General features: G+C 38.5%; 1 long non-coding RNA gene across 15 annotated transcripts in view; it reads right to left on the bottom strand.

Annotated features, from left to right (window-relative positions):
* LOC310677012 overlaps positions 1–13,048 on the bottom strand; it is a 224,281-nt gene that overhangs the window by 70,715 nt on the left and 140,518 nt on the right. For 13 of the 15 annotated variants that reach the window (XR_014510829.1, XR_014510830.1, XR_014510831.1 and 10 more), the window contains one exon: positions 9,058–9,121. The exons of 1 other annotated variant lie outside the window; for it this stretch is intronic. This is a non-coding gene — a long non-coding RNA (uncharacterized lncRNA). Of the gene's footprint in view, positions 1–378; positions 447–9,057; positions 9,122–13,048 lie in introns of all 15 variants that reach the window. One more of the 15 variants, XR_014510833.1, reaches the window with a different exon arrangement.

Raw genomic sequence — 13,048 nt, 5'->3', positions numbered from 1 at the left:
TGCTTTCCTTGCTAAGTTTATAGAACCCATCAGTCTTCTAACATATGTCCCTTTGACTTGTGCTATGTTGAATTTTAAAATAGTTTTAGTCTAGAAAGTCAACATATATTTAGAAAGAGAGAGAGAGAAGAAATCTTCACCATCAAAACTGAAAGAAACTGAAGAAGTTTCATTTTTCTCCCTAGGCTCATCTTTTGAACTTGATAAAATGATGCATAAACTGGCGGTGACTTGTTTCTTTTGACATCTTCGGGATTGCAACAACATAGGACACTGCCTTATAATGAGGCAGACCATTGGTCCATCTACCTTAGTATCATCCACTCTAATGGGCAATGGCTCTCCAAGTTTTCAGAAGGAAGACATTTCCAGGCCTACCTGGAGATGTCAGGGATAGAGCCTACCACTCAGTTATGGCCATTTCCTTTAATTGTCAGTAATACTACCTGAAAGCTCACAAATGAAAAATAAAAATAACTGTAGCTGTTAAGACTGAGCTAAAGCAACTCCTGAGTTTGCATTTAGGCCATACTTTGTGGAGAACTACAAAGCATTCACCCCTTGTGCAAGGAGCACATCATGCATGGCAAGAGAAGGTGAAACACCTAGGAAAAACAAGGGCACATCCCCTCATTTCCCAGACTGCAGTGGTTTCATTAGTCAGTACTTTGGTGGCTTCACAGGCACAGCACCAGAAGTGAGGGAGCACATTCCTAAATTGCCTAGGCAACAAAATGATACTCCCCTTGTAAGACCATTACATAAACTAGTAGCAATATGATTGGTTATTTGATAGACATATTGTGGAAGCTACCTAACCTTGCCGTTGTTGTTTTTTAAAATTTATCTTTATTAAAGATTTTCTTGGTTTACAAAAGTACATGCCTTCTCTATTTTTTTTCAGGTTGCACAGTCTTTCTTAAAAATCAGTTACATTGTTGTAGACATTAGTGTTGAGTATAGTATAAGTCTGGAGGGGAGGGAGGTGATGAGGCTTATATTCTTTTGAATAGTGTATGTGTGGGGTTTTGTGTCAGCTGAGCAGTCCATGATGTCCTTTCAGGTGGGGGCAAACTGACAAAATAAAACAGACTTGTTTGTAGATGAAATAAATAACTACAAATTTGATACATATATAAAAAAAGTTACAGTCTTAATCTTCTGAAAATAAAAATGCATGTCAACTGACATGACAGCTCACAACCTGCATAACCCCAAACTGTATTATTCTTATAAGAAAATTTGGGGGTGTAGAAATGAATATAAAAAGATTTTAAAAGAAAAGGTTGTGTGCGTGCTGGCAGGCACCTCCCCCCCAAAAAAACCACTGCTCCTTATAGAATGCTAGAAAAGGGTCCCTTACTCCTGTCAATCAAATGTTAAGCTCCTCTGAGCAAAGATCTATCTCAAGCCTAGTTCCTTTGTTGTTTAAATTGGTGAGTTGGGTATAGTATCAACTTCCACCCCTGGGATTCTCCAAAGTTATGGACCCAGAATAATGAACCTGAAATGAGGCAAGTATTGTGTACAATATGTTTCAGTGTTTATATGTGTATAAATTAATTATTTTCTGACAAAAAGGTTACTTTATTTGAATCATGAATTTTACAGTAAAATTAACTAGATTCAGTCAATATGATCAAAGTCATATTTTCTCTACAATTTGAGATACTTAATTTTTGTCCCACCATCAATCAGACATTTTAGAGCTCAAAATTAAGATTCCAATGTACTAGGGTTCAAAATTGCAATACTAGGGTTCAAGTTAATTTAGCCCCACTGTCCTCAATTGGTCTCATTTGATCTTACTTGTAGTAGGGTGTTGGGTTGAAATAAGCGACAGACGAGTAGCTGGTCTCTACAGTAGGGCCTTGTAGATGAGGCTGTTGAGTGTGTCCACTTTCTTTGGAGTCTGAAAGCATTTTAAAGCACCTAATCAAAATGTTTGCGTTCCTGCTTGCAAAATTATTATATTTTAATTGGTGTTTGATTTGGCCCCATCTGAACCCATTCAAAACAGTATTATACCATTTTAAACAGTCATTGTCGTCGTCCCCCCAAAGAATAATGGGAACTATAGTTTGTTAAAGGTGTTGAGAGTTGTTAGGAGAACCATATTCCCCTCACAATCTGTAATTTAACAGTCTATTTGTCTTCCCAGGAAGCTCTAGGAACTGTAGCTCTGCAAAGGAAATAGGGGTCTCCTAACAATTCTCAGCAATTGTTGATACAACAGAACTCTGAGCCTGACGCCTTTGACTTACCCTACCTTAAGTCAGCTTTTATTCATTGTTGACCTCTGGCTGATCAGATTGGTTTGTTGTGTTTGACCCTGGTTTATATCACTTTGCAACTTCTCCTGCAATTGTTTGGGAATCTTAAGTGTGAGACCACAGTTTCTATGGACTCTGTAGTCCCGCAGCCTCTACAACAAATATTGGAACTCCTACTGTTCTTTTTCTTACAGAGCAGCACATCCACCTTTGACTTTACAGAGGCACAGTAAGATGCTATCTGACATGGCAACCCATTTTTAGGGGGCACAACCTGTATCTAAAATGCTCCTCATTTTCCTCATTGGTGTTCCAGGTGTGAACCCAATTCAAAAGTTGGGGGGGGGGGGAGCAGGAACACACAGGTCAGGCACTTTCTCTGTGTTAGCTCCCCCTAGGTTACAGTGTAAGAAATAAAGATAGTATCCAAAATTGAATTCTAGGAAACAGATATTGGTCTGTATGAGATATTTAACATAGATGGAAATCAAGCCACAAAATGAAGAATTTGATAACACTGAATTTATGGTGGTAAGTTATGGTGATCTTTAAAAGAACCAGCAGTTAATCACTAATGAATGTGAAGATGCACAGTTAGTGTTGCACAAGGCAGAGGCCACGGAAAAAATGTGACATAATAAAAATCTCATTGCTAGAACCCTGCTTAGGCATTCTAATTAATTCCTTGCCCTTCACCAGGTTGGTAGTATAATGTCCATTTATGGAGACCTCCAATACAATTTAGAATACTGATGTTCCAGGGTTCTAAATTGCACAGGGAGCCTACCTGAGTAGAAAAGCTTTTCCACTCTAGATATTTGCCTCTGACCTGCAAACAGTTATGAGGATGGAAACATGGGGGCTAGCACCACTTTCACCCCCACTTCCCCCCACATGATTCTCATTGTGCAAACAAAAAGCCTGAATAGGCATTGGATTTTTACCACAGCTGGGAATGGAAGATATAGTAATAGCCTGCATGTATCAGAACTACTGTGTATTTTCATAGAGAAATGGGTTGCTGTATTAGTCAGAGCAACAATATAGGAAAGGTCTATGATAAAAAAAGTAGAATGAAATTCTGTTGAAATAAAAATGCACTTTATAGTTATAGGCATATTTCAATTAGGACTGGAAAGTTCTTTCTATTTGTTGCCTGTTCCGTCCCAAAGGATTGGGATGGGTAAAACATAAAAACGAATAAAACAGACAAGTCATTTGAGGAGAGAAAATGTTCCTGTTCTTTTCCAACTTCCAATATCTTGTTTAAAATTTGTAATGAGTATCAGCTAAGCAGAACCAAATTATAGTGATTCCTTTTTGGGAGACAACCCAAGGATTATTCAGCATGATATGATATTTCTTGTTGTACTTCTCTATGTTCCTAAACTCTGGGTAACATCCCAATAATTCTGCTTGATTTTTCAACTAGTTTTTAAATGAAAGCACAGTATTTTTCAACAGATGTATTCAGTTAAAAAAGTAATGTAAAACCACATAGAAAAAAATCTGAGAGCTATCATGACCATAATAACTAAAAATCTGTTTTCTTAAATTGTGGAGATATTAACTTAACGGAACTAAAAACTTGTTCAATGCTTCTTTTTATAATTTTTTTTAAAGGATGAGGGAGTTCATTTCATGCTATTTTATTGCATATCCTGAACTAATATTTCACCTGTACAGTATTCCCGAATAAAAATGTAATTCATTCCACATATTAATTGCTTCTCTTCTCTCTTTTTTATAGCTATAAATAATGTTGCATTTTAATTCAGATGATGCTGTGATGATCTGGAGATTGTGGGACAGATGTATGAAGAAACAAATGATTGTTAAAAGCTATGACCTGGTGACCAGATATGACTTCTAATGTACAATCATAAAACTACACAATCCTAGATGTCTTGTGAAATAAGCAAGCATGAGATTGGAGCCTAGTAACACTTACTAATCAAGCTTAGTGAGGCTTCCTAGTGCATAGAATTTTACTTCACAGTAAACAGCGTTTCCGTGCACTGCTCTGGTTCACCAGAAGCGGCTTAGTCATGCTGGCCTGGAAGCTGTATGCTGGCTCCCTCGGCCAGTAAAGCGAGATGAGCGCCGCAACCCCAGAATTGGTCACGACTGGACCTAATGGTCAGGGGTCCCTTTACCTTTAAACAATGTCAGGATGTGCCAAATCAACAACTTTCCCCCTTAAGGAATGCCCTGCCATTCTTCTTTGCTGTGGGACATCCAGAGATCTTGTAGAAATATCTCTCCTGCTAGAATTTCCCCAGCAATTCAAACCTAGGTGTGCTTCTTCAGGTGTTGCAGGAGCAGTCAGTGTTAGCTATGAATGAGGTATAAAATTGCCACACATATTTGCATTTTTGCCAGAAAAAATAATCCTGGAGTTACTAAAAGGTTCAGTATGCTTAAAATGTAAACTTTATATCCATATGGCTTTTCTATCCAAACAAATCCCCAGTAAAGCTATTCATTTCATAGCCTTTAATTACTTTCAAGTCAATGTAGTTCGATGACAAATTGCGCCATTTAAAGGTATTTGGATAAAAGTATGACATTCATTTTCAAATGGATGAGATGTAGTCTTACATTATGAAGCTGACAGAATTTGGGAATGTAGTTTTTGCTTCTGCTGAAAACTACCTGGATGGAGAACAGATAAGTGATTCTCCTCCATTTATTTTGCTTAACTTCTTCTTGGAAAAAATAATATTCATCTTTCACACTTCATTTGAAAGGATCTCATAAAATAGATCACTAGGTCTTATTGTCCAAGAGGAGTGGCTGCCTGACCGAGCAACTCAGTTAGCCAATTTATAAAGTAGACTGTTGAATCACCTGACACAGGTTCTCTCTGGAAATCAATCTGTTGCAGACACAGGGCATGAACCTGTACTCTCTAGATAATGTACTTAATTAAGCATTCCCCAAAATATAATTTAATACATGTTCAGAAGAGGGAAAGGACTTTAATACAATTGTGAAACTGCAGAGTCTGAAGGAAACTTTCCAAACTAACATCACTGCACATTTACTACAACATTAAGGAACTTGTCACAAGAAACTTGGTACAACAAGCCATCAATAATTTGCTGTAACTAATATTTCAATCTTGTTCCCAATCAAACAGAAGTCATCTTATACCGAGTCACATCATAAGTCCTTCTATGTCAGTATTACCTACACCAAGGTTGGGTTAAACATCTGTGGCCTTCCAGGTGTTGTTTATCTCTGACTCCGACAAGTCACAGCAAACATGGCCAATAACATAGGCCTCTGACAAAGTCCAAGTTTCAGATTTCAGTTCAGTATTAAATCAGTTAAAAGTGAGTTTCAATTTTAAAAGAAAATCTTCACAGGAAGTTAATCCCCACTCCATCCACCACCCCCAAACTCCATCCACCCCCCACTCCCCACTCCCCACTCCCTCCACCCCCCCAAAAAAAAACATTTCTAAGGGAGCTAAACTTTTTAAAGTCCCTCCGTCTTTCAAATCCCTACTTACTATTATTTACTACCTGTGTTTTTCAGATGAGCTCCTTCTGCTCTAACTGGCTGCAACAGAACCTGGGAAAAACTGGCCAGTGCTAGAAATGTGGAACAAAATATGTGGGAGCCCACTCCCAGAAAGTCCTAGTGACAAAGCATCAATGTATCATGTGAGTAAAGCAACTGAGCAAGTTCAGAAACAGGATGAGGAGGTCAGTGCAAACAACTATGCCCCTTCCCTTTGTGACTTAACAAAACTCAAGTTTCCAAGTGAACTAAATAGGTCAATAGAATGATGGGATTTATAAGTCCAGTATCATCTGGAGGGCTATGAATTAGTCATCCTTGATCTATGCTTACTGGTAGCAGCTGCCCATGTCTTTCGCAGTGCTGACTGAAGATGCCAGGGATTGAGCCTAGGACTTATTGGATGCAAAGCAATTGCTCTCCCACTGAGCTGCGCAACCCATAACTATTGATGCATCCTAAGGCTTTCAATGGCTACTAGCCATGATGGCTATCTAGCATGTCAGCTATCAAGGTAATATGCCTCTGAATAGCAGTTGTTGTGAATCACAAGTGGAGAGGGTACAGTCCTGCTTGCAGGCTTCCCTTGGGCATCTGGTTGACCCCCGTGAGAACAGAATGCTAGTCTAGATGGGCTTTGGTCTGATTCAGAAGGGATCTTCTTATGTTCTTAAATATCCATCTGGCTTCTGGTATTGATGTGTGTGTTCTAAGGCTATGATACAATATTCACATACCTGGAAGTAAGTCCCATTGAACTCAATTAGACATACAGCTGAGTAGATATTATAGGTATCCTTATATGATTCTTTAACAACATCCATTATCCATGGATAATATCAACTCCTAAATCGAACTTTAGCAGAAGAGCAGTGTTTCTTTTGGCTTTGCATCTTTAGGCTACTTCCTTTGACATAAACTATAAATAAGAGTTCCATTTATTATGCCCTGCAGGCCAGACACTCTATATAACTGTAACCACACTAGCTGCTTTTTGTAGTCTGAATCTAACACACCAGGCTATATTAAAAACAAACTTCATTTTCTTAATTTCTTCCATAAGCCCTTGCCTTTCACCTTCTCATCTCTTTTCCTTCCACAGCTTGCAGTTGTTGTTTTTAAAATGAAGCTTCCTTCTGCTTTCATGGGAATTTCTCTCATAACACATCAATACACCAAATCCCTTTCCTAGCAGAAATATACTGTATTCCAGAAATATATTTTGTGATGAAGGTGTGTGTGTGTTTACACACAGATTTTTGCAGGAATGTAGCTATTCTTCCAATGCTATTCTTCAAACATCAGCCAGATGATACACAGTATCTCTCACATTCTATATGAGAACTGATGTCTGTGAGGTCTTACTGCTGTTTTCAGTTGCAAAGACTAAAATTTCTTTGGACCACTAGATGGCAGTCACTTCAACTTAATATAAACGCAAATGGTTGCCACATGTGAAGAAAACAATGGTATTCTTTGTGTTTGAAACTGTAGCAAGACAAAATTGATTTTAACCTTCAGAACTGTTTCTGGAGCATGACTAGCTAATGTAGATCAAGCTATGCACTCATAGCTAACCTTAAATCAAGCATGTGGTACATTTATAGTATTTTATTTTATTTTATTGAATATTAATGAGTTACAGTTTCAACTACATGTGGAAATATTTCATCACCATAATGGGTCCGTGAACCTTGAATGTAACACATCCCAGCCTACAGACATCAATTCAAGAGTTCTGTGATGATGCCAAAATTTAAAACATATGAGAATTGACAATTTTAGATGTATATTGCATACTCATCATGGTTATGAAAACTAATATCAGCATATCCAAAATAACAGCTATAAACATCAGCAAGCCAAAAGAAAGCAAGGAAGTTCTTCAGTCTAGCTCTTGAAAATTAATACAATAAAATAGTATGGTATGCATTTAGCACTTGTATGTGCCTTTATGAATACAGTGGTACCTGTGGATACAAACGGGATCCGTTCCGGAGCCCCGTTCGCATCCGGAAGCGAATGCAACCCGCGTCTGCGCATCTACGCATGCGCGGGTCACGATTCACAGCTTCCGTGCATGTCGTGATTTTGAGCATCTGCACATGCGCGAGCTGCGAAACCAGGAAGTAACACACTCTGTTACTTCCGGGTCTTTGCGGAGTGCAACCCAAAAATGCTCAACCCGAAGCTACTTCAACCCGAGGTATGACTGTACTACCATAACTACATGTAAACTAGTCCATGATAGGGTCACTACCAGAGCTGTGTAGGGCTTCACAGACCAAAACTAACACCTAAAAATTGGCTTGGTAGCTAACCAGCAGTAAAATCTGGCTCAGACTTGTTTTTATATGTTGTATTCTGCCTTGTTATATTTTGTATGCAAGTTTGGCTTATAAATTCCTAAATAATTAAGTAAATACCAGACCCTCCAACTGTCCTATTTTCCAGGGATGTCCCTGTTTTAGAGAAGCCATCCTGATTTCTGATTTGATCTCAGAATGTCTCACTTTCCCTTAGGATGTCCCTATTTTCACTGGATAAATGTTGGAGGGTATGGAGTTATCCGACCCCCCCAGGCAATCCTGTATAGGGAAGTTTTTTAATGATTAATGTTTTTATAGATGTTGGAAGCTGCCCAGAGTGGCTGGGACAATTCAGTAAGATGTATGGGGTGTAAATAGTAAAATTATTATCATGAAATGGGACATCCCTATTTTCATTGGATAAATGTTGGAGGGTATGAAATGCTATAAGGCCCGATTCCTAGACCACGAAAACCACTGGGCTCTGTTTGCTGGTGCCACATCATAGATATGGTCTGAAGGCACAGGAGGCCACCATCTCGTTGAAGCTAAGCAGGTTAGCGTGTGGACAATGACTGGATGCACAGCTGTCTGGGAAACATCTGTACACCAGCTTGGGTACAAGATGAACGAAAGGTGGAATTAAAAAATGCAAACAAACAAACAAACAAAAGTTCTGGGTCTGCTCTTAGCTCCTTTCTCTTGCACAGCAGGCTTCATTTCCAGACTCCACCCTGATACCAGAATAGTTGATCTCAATAACTAGCTAGCTTAGCAAGAAGGCCAGAGATCATGAAGGGCTTCCCCATTAGCATGCCCTTCACTGTGCAGTCTAAAAAGCCCACTGAATGTGACTTGCCTGAGGACAACATAGTGTGAAGTTGCCACCGCTCCACATATATTTTTTATTGTATTTATACTTTAAAATAAAGGTATTATGAGCTTACCTCCAGTTTCTGAAATGGCAGAAATCTAGTTCTTTTAAAAAATGTATTCAAGGCACCCAGACATCTAAAGAAGTGAAATGAATTCAGGTAAGCAGAGTCACCAAATAACTCAAATAAACAACGGATTTAATGTGCTTTGATATTTTAATACGAAATCAAGACTTTGTTATGATTTAAGTCTACATGGTAGCTAGTAGCACACCTGAAGGCAAGTTAGGACCAGTCCTACTTTGGGACATGGGTCGCTGGCTTATGGATTGTTCTGCTTAAAATTATTATGTGCGTCTGCAAACTTTGTATATACTCCAAATCTGCTGCATGTAGATGCTGCTGTTTGGGTTACATAAGAGTGGAAACACGAGTGAAGGTCAAAAATATAATATAAGGTTGGGGAATGGCCTGTGGGGACATGGAAGCGGGCTTTTTTACTGGTGGCACCAGTGTCGGGGAAAGTACCTCCTGCTGACATGAGAGGATCCATCTGAACTGGCAACCCCCTCACTTTCCCTTGACCTCTTGCCCCAAGTCTCCTTTTAAAATTTCTGGGCTGTTTCTAAGGGAATTGTTTCACTGCATATTTTTTGATGGATGCTTACATTTTAAAGTTTTAATTGGACTATTTCAATGTATTTTAATGAAGTTCTCATTTTAACTATTATGTATTGTTACCAATGTCATACAACTGGAATTCATGTTTTGGAAACTTCTTAGAAGTCATCTTGGCATTAAGCAATATTTTAAATTAATTCATTAATAAACACATATGCATCTGGCTCCTCATCCAATTATGTATGTATGGCATGAAAGACTGCTTCTGTGTGTGTTGTGATTCCTACTCGGATCGGCGTGAACATGCAGATAATGTGTGGAAGGAGGGCTAGACACAGATGTATACAGTTTGTGATATACAAGCCAAAAACTTACAGCTGAAGTTCTTTAAGTATACAGCTATGAACTTCCTTAAGATAAAATATTACTTGAAAGTAATACCAATGGAAAACAAATGCTTTTTGCAATTTAGAATTTCAAATTTTACCCTAAGAAGGATGTGAACTGAAAACGAGTAAGACCTGTGGTGAATTAACACTAAATTTAAGTCTGATTTCATCCATCATTTTACATGGGGTGAGGAGGAGCTGAAAAGTAAGTCCTTAACAGGAAAAGGAGCCGTGGAGATGCTGACAGGCTGGAGTGCACTGGCCATGCCATAGCAACACCTCTGTCATGGACTGGCTAGGCTTCAATATTGTACTGTACTTGTGTCAGAGAACCTTCCAGTTCCATCTGGCTGAGCTACAATGATGGAATGAAATACTTATGAAGTTTATAACTACATTTGGCATTACATGTATTTTTGCAATTCACCTTAACAACAACAGCAACAAACCAGTAGGTGTGGCCATGCCTGATTGGGACTGTTGCAGGAAAGGTTGGCTTCCCTGCTTGACACAGTCTCAACAAAAATCCCCTCTCCTGCCATTTGCTCCCATTGGGATTTTCAGTGGAGTCATGGTGAGAAAGGAAAGGGTTAAACCACTTGCCGTCTTCCAAAGTCCCTACACCTATTTTGTTTGTTTTCTATCAAACAATCATGTTAAATGCAAAAAAGAAAAGCACTGAATGTAGTGCGTAGTTTGACCCAAAGTTATTACAATGTTTCTAGTTCAGGGACTCAGAAATACAAATAAAATGTTTTAAGTGCAATATACAATGTGACACTAGATGGCGATGGTGAGCCTTATGGAAAATTCAGTGTATTTTTAAAAACGCTTTAAAAAAAAAACATTTTCAGAACGGTTTTTATATGTGTGTAGTTTCCACCCAGCTCAGCTTCAGTGAAGGAAAATAAAGTCATCAGTTTTGCTACTACAGGGATGGGGAAGCAGTGACCTTCCAGTGGTTGTTGGGCTTATGCTTGTTCCAGCAAGTATGACCAAGGTCAGGCATTATAGGATTTAACCTTGCCCTAAAGAAATGACAGGAGTGGGCTGTACTTTAGAAAGAAAGCCCAGGATGGAGCATGGGAGCAAGTGATACATGGTTTGAGAAACAAGAACCTGAAGAGAGAATAACCGAAAGAGAAGGAAGGGAGACACAAAATGGATAAAAATGAGATCTGTAGAAGCCTTGTAGCACTTAAGGTCAGAGAGGTTGTATGAGGACAGCTAAAAGAGTGATCAGGTGGCTAGCTGAGAGGCTGACTAAACAAAATGTGGAAAGGTAAAGACTTGAGGAAGGGACAAATGTGGCAGGGACAAAGAAATAAGGGAGCTGATGAGAAAGTAGGACTGGGCTAAAACCTCAGATTGTTGGTATGGACATGAAGGAAGAGGAAAGATAAATGAATAGTGTACTCTTATGTATGTTGACTCACAAGTAAATTCCATCAAGTAATGAGGTTTCCTCCTAGGTAAGTGGAGATAGGATTGCACCCTAAGGGAGGTTTGAAGGATTTAGGGGCAGAAGGCAAAGGAGCCTAGGATTAGTAGATCTAGAAAGAGACATGGCTGCTGTATAAAAGGGGAATCCAGCCAACTGAGAGACTTCTGTTGCCTCTGCGACCCTGTGATCTGACAACCCTAAGAGGAAAACAAAAACTAAGACTGGAGGAAGGGGTAGATTATACATATTTGATTTTCAACATTTGATTTCAACAGCTAATTGTCAGACTTGTAGTTATAAAAAATATTCTTGAATCTTCAAACAAAATCCTCCTCCTGTCATTATTTTTCTCGCTATGCATATTTTTTCCTAGGCTTCCTCCATTTTCTTTTCTCCTATTTTCAACAGTCGAAATGTAATCCTCTGTGTGCCTTCTTAGGAGGAAGCCCAATTGAGTTCAGTGGGACTCTGAAGCAAGGGAGTATAGGAATGCAGCCTCTTGCTCTTGAACTTTCTCAGCCACTGTCTGTTCCACTTGCTCAGAGAAGAATGGGCCAAGGAATTAAGATGATGCAATGAAAACTAATGATTAAAGCTCATAGACAATACAGAAAATCAATGGTCAAGATTAATAACAAAAATATAAAATTAATATCTACTGAAAAATGTGGGGGTGGATCAAACTAGAAGAATCCCGAGCAAATTTACATACAATTGATTGAAACAATGATTACATGATGATAATTAGAAATGGCCTTGTCAGTCTATTTTTTGCCTGTATCAATTTCACATATGTTCATTCATTAAGTTTTCCATCCCATTTCTGTACTGATGTTTTCTGCATGAAATTAGTATGTAAATACACACATATTTTTCTTTTATTAAAAATACATATTGAAACACATATTGTTTTGACTTAACACAATACAAAAAATATTTTCTCCTAAAACATTTTTAATGCAACTTGGCATTTTTTTGAGCCAAGAATTCACAGAATTTGGAGATCTGTGAAATCTGAAGAATAACTACATTCCAATCCCCATGTTGTTCCAGGTGGACATTATCTGGGAGATCCAGGAGGAGGTGGTAAGGATCAGAAATTCAGTTCCTCAAGCATCCAATTTATTTATTCCTCCTTATTGTACTACTAAGTACAATGCTACTTAGTCCATCAGTTGTGATTACGTCGCAAACCAAGTCATTCTTTTGGAGTATGCTCTACACTTCGTTGTGTGCCAAGACTGGGGAGTAATAGACTAGTTGCCTTGACAACAGGGGTACATTCCCTTTTTATTGTGAAAATTGACATTAGATTTTTACTGAGCCCTAATTCAAATTATAGTAGGAATTTAAATGTACACCAGTAAGTAGAATAAATGTATGTAAGGCATTAATGGAAAAATCAGCCAAAGTCATTGTCAAGATGTTAATGGACTCAGAATTCTGATCAGACTCCAACTAGTCCTTGCTTTCAGGAGGGAAAGACAAATGAGCCAAAAAGATTATTATATTACTTTTTGACCTGATTAAGTGCCCAAGAGGTATTCTGACATGACATTCTTTAACATGATATTTTGCTTTATGGGCCCTACAGTTATCATTTCAGAAT

Source organism: Podarcis tiliguerta (genome assembly GCF_965153285.1).
Source record: "Podarcis tiliguerta genome assembly, chromosome: 4".
Lineage (NCBI taxonomy): Eukaryota > Metazoa > Chordata > Lepidosauria > Squamata > Lacertidae > Podarcis > Podarcis tiliguerta.
Note: the sequence above shows the minus strand (reverse complement) of the source record. Positions and strands in the feature narration are given on the sequence as shown.